The 12,130-nt window shown below is 39.4% G+C and overlaps 1 long non-coding RNA gene across 1 annotated transcript in view; it reads right to left on the bottom strand.

Moving 5' to 3' along the window:
• Positions 1-4,250: 4,250 nt before the first annotated feature.
• LOC111194589 (uncharacterized) overlaps positions 4,251-12,130 on the bottom strand; it is a 72,528-nt gene continuing 64,648 nt past the window's right edge. The window contains exon 2 of the long non-coding RNA XR_002651187.2: positions 4,251-4,549. This is a non-coding gene — a long non-coding RNA (uncharacterized LOC111194589). The remainder of the gene's footprint in view (positions 4,550-12,130) is intronic.

The raw sequence follows: 12,130 nt of genomic DNA, 5'->3' as shown, positions 1-12,130 counted from the left end.
CTCACCCTTTAATGTGTTTTCACATATAATGTATGTATTAAACCCTGTCTTCCATTGTTTGGTAGGGATGGCGGCATCAGGCCTTGAAAAGTTGAGACACACTTGAATATGGAACGTATCTATTTCTGCATACTCTATCTGACAATGTCTGTATGAGGATGCTACAGGCTATGCATTATTTATCTGCACCACAGCAAACCTGATTTGGAGCAATTGAAGCACAAATGGGCTCGGTCCTTAGTCATCTCATTGATGAATGTGAGGTTTTATGGTTCAAGCCACTGAGAAACACCAAGCAGGGAAAGCTGCATGAAGGCAGGCAGGCCATGTGCGCTGTATCAATCTGCAAAATGACTCCAAGGGCTCTTGCTAGGCAGCTGCCTACCACGTTTGGGCAGATTAATCTTCAGATCCAGTCAATCTTTCTGTCCTCTTCGTCTTCACTCCCAGTCGCAGATGGAGACCTGAGGCCCCCATCATGCCAGACACACACATCTACCGTGTTTTCAGGGATGCAGAGATCAAAATCGTGAGGCAGACAGCAGACACATGGAGAGCTGGAAGGTGGAGGGCTGACAGTGACACAGAAATCCAGAATAACAGAGCTTTTCCTGCGCCTGTCAACATTTTTGCCCTTGTCCTTGAGCCTGAACATGTCCATATGGAGAAGGTCCTAACCGATACAATTGTGACCAATATTATACACACACAATTTAGAAGTTAAGGAAGCTGATATTGTCTGGGTGTCCACAGGTAGGATGAAATTAAATTTAAGATGTTTTAAGCAAATGCACACAACACCAATATTAAGTTTATAAACTTGAACAAAATCCTGTTAATCGTGTATTTTCTGACAAAACTATTTTTTAAACAAACATAAATCAATATTAGGGCCCAAACTAAATAGCAACTATTCATACAATGAAAAAATACAGAATAGTAATGTCTCAACTAGATTTAAGCGAGTACTAAATGTACCTAAATTAGCCATCAATAATGAACACCCTCAGTTTAGCATACTTACTTTAGTCTGCTGTTGACTGCTCCAACTTATCGCATGTTCTGCCATTTTGTAAACATACACTTTTTAAAAACACATTTTCACTGCATTGGAGTAAGGGTACTGTAATTTAATGTCTTGGCTTCAAGCCAAGATAACATACTGTAAATTGATTTTAAACATTTTAAAAGTGTCTTACACTTTAAATACTTTACAGCTATGTTATAGTGTTTATAGAACACATGATATTATAAAATCTTAAAATGTTTTTTTTTTCTTTTTCGAAAAAGCAAGCAGTGTTAAAGTTGTTGGCATATTTTTCATTAAGTTCTACATTTAATATGTTTATGTTAACATATAATATGTAATATGTTTACATCCTGCAACTGTTTCCCTGCAAATGCAAACAGATTCCTTTATTCACTGTGTAATTTTGTGGGACAAAGTAAATGCTATAGTATTCAAAGCCTTCATTTAAGTATCCCTAATGTTTTGTATTATACAAACTACTTAGATTAGAATGAGCCACAAACCTATTAATAAATAAATTAATTCATTAATAAAAAAATACTGTGATACACATTAAAACAATAAAAAAGGCGATACATATTTGGTGTTATTGCCAAGCACTACATATCATCAATCTCAATCTTCAAATATTTCTACATCGTAGATTAATACTGGATACTAGGGGTGGGCGATATGGCTCTAAAATAATATCACGATATTTAAGGGGATTTTTGCGATAACGATATACTTGGCAATATAGGAGAACTAAAATAATTCATTCATTTCAGGAATATAGTATAATAGTATAACAGTATAATCGTAATGTGGCAAAATAAATAATATAGCATAAAATAATATAATGCAGCAAATAATATTGCACAATATTTAGTGCATGCATATAAACTGCAAACTAAAACAATTATACAATAAATACACTTAAAGCTTCACAGTAAATAATAGACTATTTTTAAGACAGAACAGCCCTATTATCACGATATGGATTTTTAATATCATGATATTTCTGTGTCACGATATATTGTATACGATATAATATTGCCCACCCCTACTGGATACATCAAAATATATATGGAAACACACAGAATTTTGTAGTAAACTAAAAATATTGACTAAAGGTTACAACAGATAGCATCAGGCCAAAAAAGCCTATATCAGTGCAATCCTAATCTACTCTATTGGAATTTCAGTTTTCAATGATTTTATTTGTATTCGTCTTTTTTTTCTTCCCAGAACTAATGACAGTTTCATGTTGGTTAAGCACTAATGTGATAATCATTATGTTTAGAGCCCTGTCTATTGTTCTCTGCTTCTCTCTAGTTACTGAGTGATGCTCAGCGAAGATCAGCATTCTCCACAGGCCATAGCTTACAGTGACGAGCACACAGTGTCCTGATGTCAGACAATCTGTAAAGTGCACGCGATTAGACTGCAAATCTTTCTCTCCTAAGCTGTTGTGTGACTTTGACCTCGTCTGCTCCAGACGATGAGAACAGTAATGCTCACATCATCAGCCAGGTAGCATAGAGGAAATAATTTTAATGCTTTTAATTCTTTGTGCAAATATATCGCAATTTCTGCCAATCTGTTAGAGGGGAATTTAAATTGCACACCCATTTTAGCAGTGGTTTAAATCCTAAAAAAAGGAGCTGCATTGTAATATAAGGTCCCCCTGTTACACTGATTGAGACATGATTTTCATGTTCAAGCAAGGTCCCAATGTACTAAACAAGCAGGTCATGACATATCAGGGGAAATCTCGGGAAATGTCAAGAGCGCCGCGCTGTATATGAATGACGTTCTAGGACACCGCGGCGAGCTGCGCAGTGTGAAAGGTCTGCGGTAAGCAGTCCTGCGCCGCGTAGCGTGAAAAGAGGTCTAAATTGACAACGGCGCAGTCCGTTCTGCGATTAAACAGAAACGAGAGGGCATTCCCAAGGGGAAACAACGAGGAGCTCTTGATTAAATCACCATTGTGAACCGGCAATCAACACCTATCTTGCTCAGCAGAGCACGTCATGTCACGTTGATGAAGTGCACAGCAGACTGTTCTGGTCATAAACATGCACTATGATCGCTCAGTTTTCTCTCATTAAAATATATCACTTCAGAGTCAGACGCGTGTAAAAAACGGGACAGCGCGCAGGGAAGACGAATGCTGCAGAAAATAGATGTGGAAAGTATCTGTTGTGCAAAAACGCCTGCAGATTGATGGGCTGCGATGATAACACTGCAACTAAGGTTTCTGAGAAGTGGCGCTGACAGCTACTAATGTAGATCTGCCATGATAATTGGAACGGATTTCGAAAGGAAAAAGATGAGAATTCGCAGAATTTGAAGCCGGTGAAAATAGTCAGGATGTGCTGATTGCATTCATTTGCTGCCAAGTCCGAATCCGAGTCATTTGATTTTGAGTATTTGCAGATACTGACGAGTCCTGTTTTGACAATTTGGCAGTGCAATAAAACAAAAACAGAAGAAAAAAACTGTCCTTTATAATAAAAATTGTCCTTTAATGTTTTTTTTTTGGTTTTAAATGTTTAATCATTATTAAACCAAAGATATAAAGAATTAGCACAAAATAAACAAGTACTACATAGCCATATAAATGATTTTCATATAAATGGCATCTTTTCTTAAATAAACTAACTAAAAAATGTCACACAACAACAATTCTGTGATTAATCATAATTAAAGTCATGATTTGTTTTTTTTTTTTTTAATGCTGGTAGTTCTGTTTTTTTTTTGGGGGGGGGGAGGGAGAGAGTAATAATAGAGTAGACTTTTTTTACTGTATTATAATATCTATATTATAAAATATTTTTAAATTAACATATTTTAATGTGCTGATTTACTGTGTTTAACAGAGCTTTTTTGGCATATTTAAACTTTAAACTTAGACGTAAACGTGTGTGTGTGTGTGTGTGTGTTGAAGAGAGAGAGAGAGAGAGAGAGAGAGAGAGAGAGAGAGAGAGCATTTGAAAGAGAGAGTCTTCAGCACAGCAGCGGTGTGTCGACAGTTTGGAGGAAAATGAAGTGTGAGAGCACGAGTGGCCAACACCAAAAAGAGACTAAGCTAATTATCAGAAAGCACCTTTCCATACTTAGCCTAATTAAAAAATGTCAAGGTAATTATTTCAAAAGCTCTTCACAGAAGGTGAGTTTCAAGAGTTCGCAGGTGTTTAAAAGCATTTTAAATACGGTATGATCATTACATAAACCAAAAAAGAGGGATGTGTGTGTTTAATAAGCCTCTAATGCATTGTTTTCTAATGGCAGATTCGTTTCTACACACTTCTCTTCAACACACTTCTTATGGCTGGGTCAAGGTCGAGCCTGCTATAAGCGTTGACTTGACATTCATCTGTCTGTCGAGCATTGCACTGGCTCTGGCACAAAGGCTTCGAGTGGATAACCTCACACCACCACACTGAAAAACCTTCTGCAAATGACACTTGAACTGTGTTTCACATCCATCTCCTCCACCCACGTTTCATCAAACACAAATCATTGGTGTCGACTTACCTGTGCAGAGGCCAAGCCAGGAGCAGCAGAGGAGACAAAAGAGAGGACAGAAAGAAAGAGAGAGAGAGAGAGAGAGAGAGAGAGAGAGAGAACACACATTAGTAACAATCTTTTTTTCCAATTAAGCACTATATAAAACTATGTAATCACTGTAATCATTTGTATTCTGGCAACAAACACAAGTTATTAAAAGATTAAAAACACTGTAATAATCTCTATATATATCACACATCACATGAAGGGCATTAACGGTGCATATGTCAAGTGCAGTCCTCAATTGATGATGCAGGTAGCGCATTGTTTCACGCATTAATTGAGCCTTCAGCATTGCTTTCAGTTTATGAGTTAATCCAGAGGAGCTGTTGGCAATGATCACAAACGTGCAGCCTATAATCTGAGGGGATCTTCTCACATACCGACACAAGGTCAATATCAGCAAACACATTAATAACAGAGGCATCTAATAAACAGCTCTGGGGTAACAGTTCAGTGCACACAGTCGCAAAGAGAATACACAGTACTAGCTATTAATATAGGACAAATACACAAGTGTAATTTCACTAGTGTGTCAATTGGAGAGATGTTAAGCAGTATGCCATAGGATTTGCACGGCACTGTGGGAACTAAAGTAGTTTAGGAGTAGTGCACAGTAACTGTAGTTGTGTTTGTCCCCCTTTGCCCCTCTTTCTTTTCTTTCTCTCAGAAAGAGCAACTTGTATTTGTTCTACTTTCCTCTCTTTCTGTATTCTTTAACTCTTTCTGTAACGCTACAGACTGAACTCAGACACTAACGGTAAAAAGTAGATGAGGGCATAATACTAAGGTCAAAAAACGAGAGCATAGTCGTGATACAAGCAGTGGTCAAAACCAGAGAAAGAATAAAACGATACATAAGAGCCAAAAACTATAGAAAAAAGAGAAACCCTGAGCCTAACATACAGTCCAATCAACCAGAAAACAGAGTACAAACATAGCAAAACAGCTAAAAAACAAGAAAAATAGAATACAGTCAGAAAGTAAAAGCTCGGTATGTTTCTGAATAAACAATGGCAATACGTCACAAAAAATAATGCAAACAAACAGGTTTATATACATGTAAAATTACTAACAGCTTAAAACAATTCTAGAATTCTAGAGATGACCAGCATGAGAGCAGCGATTGGCTGTCCGAACACATGATGTTGTCAGATGCATGCTGGGGATTGTAGTTCTGGAGAGGCCCATGTCCATTGACTGAAAGGAGAGAAGCAGAGTTAGGAACTACAGTGTCCGTTTTAGACATGACACTCTCACTGTTCTCACCTTTCACTTATTATTATTATTTCCCTGATATTCTGGGATGCAGTTTTAGGTGCGTGAGTTAAGTGTGTATTGCTTAATTTGCCTCAGCACAACTATGATAAAACTTAAAATTATGTGAGAATTCCCAGTTCTAACAGTGAACATGCTAATGATCACACATTGCTGCTTAATTAACACACATCAGGCTGTATTAACCACCTTGTGGGGGCTTTTAAGGCACAAAACAACTGTCAATTTCACAACTGTTTAAATTGATTGTACAGTACTATGAGGTCCAAAACAGTGTGAACCAAACCTGTTCCAAATGACTGTTCTGATGACTGCATGTTTGCTGCTCACACTCTTTTATCAGTGTCATTAGCAGCACTGCGGTTGCTCAGGTAACATGCAAATAGCAGAAAATTGCAAGAAGATGTCCTGGGGACCTACCAGACACCTTGTTTTTAAATATAAGAGATTTGTTTAAGAGACACTCCAGAATATACTATATAGAAATTATTTAAAGATAAACAATAATGGACAAAATCCACACAATCTGCATAGCCACATTAGTATACCAAAGTCAGTAGCTAAAGAGTTTATTTTCACATACTCTGGTCTAGTCATGTGTTAATTTTTTAGTTCAAATATACTGCTGAACCAAGAAATTCAGATTTAAAACCCTCTCAGAATGTTAAGAGAAATAGCAAATCTGTTCAACATTGAAAATGTTTCAACACAATCCAAGCAAGAACTACTCATTTTGAGCCCAAAGGCTGAGCTCACAGAGATAACAGATCTAGGACAGATATCTGTTTTATAGACAGAAGCACCAGTGAAGCCTGATTGTGAATCACAAGCTGTGCATTTATGTGCCAATCACATTCCCAGATACTTTAGCTGAGTTCACTGAATACAATGCAGAAAATAACAAAATGTAGACTGCACCCAAAATGTAGACTGACTTTTCTAGAATCTCTCTGGAGAAGATAATCAGACAAGTCAGATAAAGGCTACAAGTGCCCAATTCACCCGCTAACAAAACTGTAACTTATTTACCGAGGCTCACATTCCTAAAGCAGCAGTTCCAACGGCAAAGCCCAGCTCTAATCAGGCTGGAAAATGAAGACAAACGACAAAACTCTCTGTGCAGACACGCTTAAGTGGAAGACAAAGGGCGTCAGGGGTCAGGACTCATAAATTATCGCAATTTGCATCAGAACAGCAGGTTGTTCTTGGCCTTAAAAGGTCAACGCATTTGAGAAATTTCCCTGACTCTATCTTGATGGAGTGGCCGGTACAAAGTTCAGCGGTGCCTAGCTCGGCCAGCTGCGCGTTCCTGGATGTGAAAAGGTCAAGGTAGCCAACTCAAGAACCTGAAAGCTTGCCTAGGTTGCCTATTATCTAAAAACGATGACACAGTAGATGGCACGTTCAGCGTTCAGGTCAAAGAGTGCGCTCTGCTAAGGCTACAGTATGTTCGTGACCTCATCTCCCGGTGCGCGCTGCTAAGTAGCTTTATCAAATATGGATAAGAGGAATATGATCCAAACAAGAAGTCAGGGAATAACTAGTGGGATGAAAGTATTTGAACCAGAGTGCTCCGTAGGTTCAGTTAAGGTTCCTGGATGAATTTGTGCATTGCATGACAATGCATTACCCAACAAAATAAAGCAGACTGAAGGCCCAAATGAGATCTGGATTATCGCCAGGGTGAAGGAAAGCAGGCACTGTCAAAGTACCTTTGTGTGCAGCCTTTGTCTTAAGTGTTAATGCATGCATTTACATCACCGTGCAAATGGATTTACGGAACAATCGCAGCGCTGGTCGTCTATGACAGCTCTACAGATCATAAACAAGAGGCATGACAATTATAAAATGTGAGAGAATGGCAATTGCCATAATTGTTTAGAGGACACACTCATCCCACTTCACAAATCACATCATTAGGTAACTAGAGAGTGATAAAAGTCCTGCGGGGCACCAACACAATGATGGGCATTTTTAATAGGACCTATATTAGTAGGCCGTCTCCTCTATCCTATGTTCCGTGCACATCTATTCCTATTCCTGTGTTTTCAGGAAATAATAACAACATTAGAGAGCTACAGCCCAGAGTCACACATGACTTTAAAAATGAAAAAGGATCTACTTTAGGCAAAGCTTTGAAATTCTCCTTTACAGCGAGACCTAAAAAGATCGGCATTGGGAAAGCAAAGAGGAGCTCTTTGCAACATGGAGTTCAGAGCTATGACATCATACTGCTCCTGGCACCAGACACCCCTCCTGAGAGAATGGAAGTGCTCAAATGGCAGAGCCCCAGCAGCCAGGGTTTCTTAATATTCAGACCGTGGACTCGGTTCAAGCTCTCTACCGCAAGCATATCAGGCAGCCAGCAATCAATCAAAGCCGAGAGAGAAAACTAAATATGCTCCTGTGGAAAGAAAAAAAAAGAGAAAAATTAATGACCCAAGCTCTTTCTTTGGGTAATGACAACAACGCTTGTCTCTCCACGCCGGGGACATTTCCATATGTAGAAAGTCCCATTTGGAGGAAAGCTCATTGGCCACAATTCTGCGATGACAAATCTGGCTGGAAAAATATGAGGGCCGACATCGCCTCGCGTTATTCACACCCCGGCTTTAAATGATGCTTTAAAAGATGCTCTTTCTCTTTTTTTTTTTTTACCGCAACACTTCATCACTAGAAATGTGACGGCTTAACGTTCGCTGTGCATTTGCTTTGCGAGTAATGTCTCCCTGCGTGCTTCTTCACATTTGTTTAATAGGGTGTCTCATGAAAACACACCAATGCTTTTGATGCATTGCAGCAAAGCAAGCGGAGTGAAGTTTGCATTTGCATATTCATCGTTGCTTTTTCATGTCCGATTTCAAGTGCAAGGAAGAGGGCGAAGCGAGAGCGGGAGAGCGCGAGAGTGACTATGAGACGCTTCAGTCCATCACCGACAAGTGACAATACCTTTTGGAAGTGAGGGCTATTAGGAGAGGATGAAAAGAGGACAACACTGAAACTCAGACAAAGTCAAATCTGCTGCCTGGGCTGAAGAGGGTAATCAGTCAAAGTAAGTGTTGTTTGTCTTTTACCGGCGCGCAGCGAGAGATACAATCAGAGCAACTGTTTGCGAGAGTGGTGGAGCTGGATGTAGGGGGTAGCGGCGTGTTGGGGAGTGATGGGAGGCAAGTGGTAAAAGCCCTGGAGTATTGCATTGCAGCCCGGCCAATCCCGGGCTTTAATTACTGCTAGTGTAGCAACCATTCACCCGCCTCCTGGGTGGCTCAGCTTACCTCTGAATTAATGATGCACTGAGCTCCAGTAATACTGTGGGCATAGCTCTAGGGGCTGGATGACACTTGACTCTCTGGAAATGCGGGCATTCAGAAATATGAACGTTGGAGCACCACGCAAAGACGAGCACTTCTCAAAAAGATAAATGCATAACATTTAAAAGTTATCAAGCCACGGCAGACATCTCCTCAGAAACAGATTGCTTTCATCTGAACCACAAAGAAAGATAGATTTATGCCAAGGTCAAATCAAGTTCTATAGAGTTCGGTTCTATAGAGGCACTTGTTCAATCTCTGCTCAATCACAGGCAGCTTTGTTGACCTCAAGAACTCTGAATCATTATCTTCGGAGGCAGAGTAGGGCTGTGTGTGTCTCAGAACTATGCCAGATATTCAATATGAATATTTTACAATTAGTTTTTCATGTTTTTACTTTTATATAATTATCTAGCATCAGAAAAGCCAACCAGAGTCACAGCAATACAGGAATGTATTTTTGAGCATTAAAAAATCAGTCAAAGAGACACGGCATGATAATCTGAATTGCAGCCTAATTTAAATACCAGCATATAACATTGGACCATCATATGAATATATTTGTTGAATAAAGAGACAGATAGTATGTATTACTGTTTAAAATGAGTTTGTATAGTCAATAAAAAAATAAAACCAAAAACTTGAGGACTTTGTGTCAGACACACAGATAGACTACACAAAGTTTATTAATGAAGGGGATAATCTTATAAGAGTAATGAGGGACGGGCAAGGTCACTAACAACAGGGCAGCAAGTATAAACATCATACCAGAGAGAGTAGTGAAGCAAGCCAGGGTCAAACACAGGGAATCCAACACAGCAAAGGGGAGAGGCAAGAGAGTATTCTTTAAAAAATACAGAAATAGGTCGGAAACTAAACAAACAATAAACTGGGCAAAGCAAAAACATGACAGTCTGTAATACAAAAACAGGTCGGTAACAAAAAGGCAAAAACACGTTGTATAGAAGAGATTAACCTAGAGTAAACTAGATTCAATACTCGCCAATGAGAAGAGCAAACAAAGGGGTATATATATATATATATATATATATATATATATATATATATATATATATATATATATACACAGGATGTCAGATGGGAACAATCAGAAGCTCGGAGAGCGGGAACGGTGTAGCGTTACATGCTCAGCAAAAGTCAGGAAAGTCCGGTGTGAGTGCATGCTGGGAAGTGGAGTTTAGAAAGTTCAGAGTCCGGAACAGGTAGACTGACTGCGTCAGGACTGACACTTTGACACTTTGGCACTTTTGTGTTTTTTTGTCTCTGTTTTAGGAAAAAAAATCCCTGTACTGCGCAAACCAAAGAATCTCAGTTGACTGACGGGTCTATGACTGACGATTTCACACATCGACTTTCACTGGCCAGCCCTAATTTAGTGCTTATCACCTGGCAGATGCAATAGAGAGAGTTTGTAGGCCTCATTGCCACCTCTAAAGCATTCAAAGATAACAAGAACATTCTGTTTCCTCTTATTACAGATCTAATTTTTATTACACAGCTCCTTCAACAAGAAACACAATCAAAAACTTGGGGACTTTGCCAAAAATCTGGCAACTAATGAGCCTCTTCAAGCCAGCAGGCCCCAGAACGAGCGAAGAGAAATAGAACACAATGCCGGCAGACTGAACATTACCACAAGGAGCTGTGATGGAGAAGCTTCTCAGTCTTCTCGAGAGTGGGACATGGTTAAGATTCCCTCGTGTCTGCTAACTCTTGTTCATAGCTCTCCATTTCTGCACTGTTCTCTCGCTCGTTCTCTCTCTCTCTCGCTTGTTCTCTCTTTCTTTCACTCACTTTGACAGTACAGCAGGGAGAGTCCTCAGCCTGACAACAGCCTGCTGTGTTGAACACCAGTAAAACGCCTTCATTAGCTACTGCCAAGTTATATTATTTTACCAACAAATCCAAATCCAATCAGTCTCCTTCATCTTCTTCTTTTTACCTTTATTAGGCACTAAAACAAGGCACAAGATAAGCTGGATATACCTAAATTATTAATTTTCCTCCATTTTTGCTCAATGACTGTCCTTCACGTCTTCACTATTTGCCATTAATGCATGCTACCAAAGGTATTGGTGGCTTTATGAAAATACATAAACAAAAACTGCATTGTTCCTGTAGTGGTAACAGAAATCAACTTACTAATACTAATTCACATTCTGCAAGAGTTTAGCATGTGGAGAAAATGAGCCTTTCCCTTTAAGGCCTGACAGAATCTGATAAAAAAAATCAATGCCAGTGCAGAAAAGGGCATGGATACAATGAATTACAGTTAGAACTTGAGTTTAAATCAAAGAAAACCATGCCTTGTGACCTGTGATGGAATTCAAAGATCACTTATGAGGCAAAATGATATAGCAGCCATTGCACTTTCCTAAAGTGTTGTCAATTAGGGCTTTAGGAAAGCAATAATGTAATTTATAGACACATTATTGGATAAAATTGCTATACAGCTACAGTATATACATCATTAAACTCCAGTAAAATCAAGCACCTAGCCACGCAGACTGCTTCTACAAACACTAGTGAAAGAAGAATGAGTGGCTCTCAGGAGAACAAACTTTTTTTATTTTTTGATTACTGTTTACCTAAAATTGCTGGATGTTGACTCTGACTGGGAACGGCAGAGGATCTTTCAGCCCCCCCTCCTCCCGTTCCCTGTCCCACGCCTTCGTTGCTTGGAACCCCCCAGGTGCGGCAAGACGGGTCCGTGAGCGCGCCGGATTAATGGCGGGTTGCCGGATGGCTGCTTGTCTGGACTGGACTCTATCTCTACCACCCCTTAACCCACATGTTGCCAGAACTGTCTATTGTCTGTGTATTGCATATGTGCTGAGGTTTTTTTTTTTATGGTCCCATACTGTGCTTCCTTAGGAGCACAGTATGGGGTATGCTGTTTTTTTCTCCTCTCCTTTCCCATTGTACCCCTCTTAATTTC

The sequence above is a fragment of the Astyanax mexicanus genome, chromosome 1, assembly GCF_023375975.1.
Source record: "Astyanax mexicanus isolate ESR-SI-001 chromosome 1, AstMex3_surface, whole genome shotgun sequence".
NCBI classification, from domain to species: domain Eukaryota; kingdom Metazoa; phylum Chordata; class Actinopteri; order Characiformes; family Acestrorhamphidae; genus Astyanax; species Astyanax mexicanus.
Note: the sequence above shows the minus strand (reverse complement) of the source record. Positions and strands in the feature narration are given on the sequence as shown.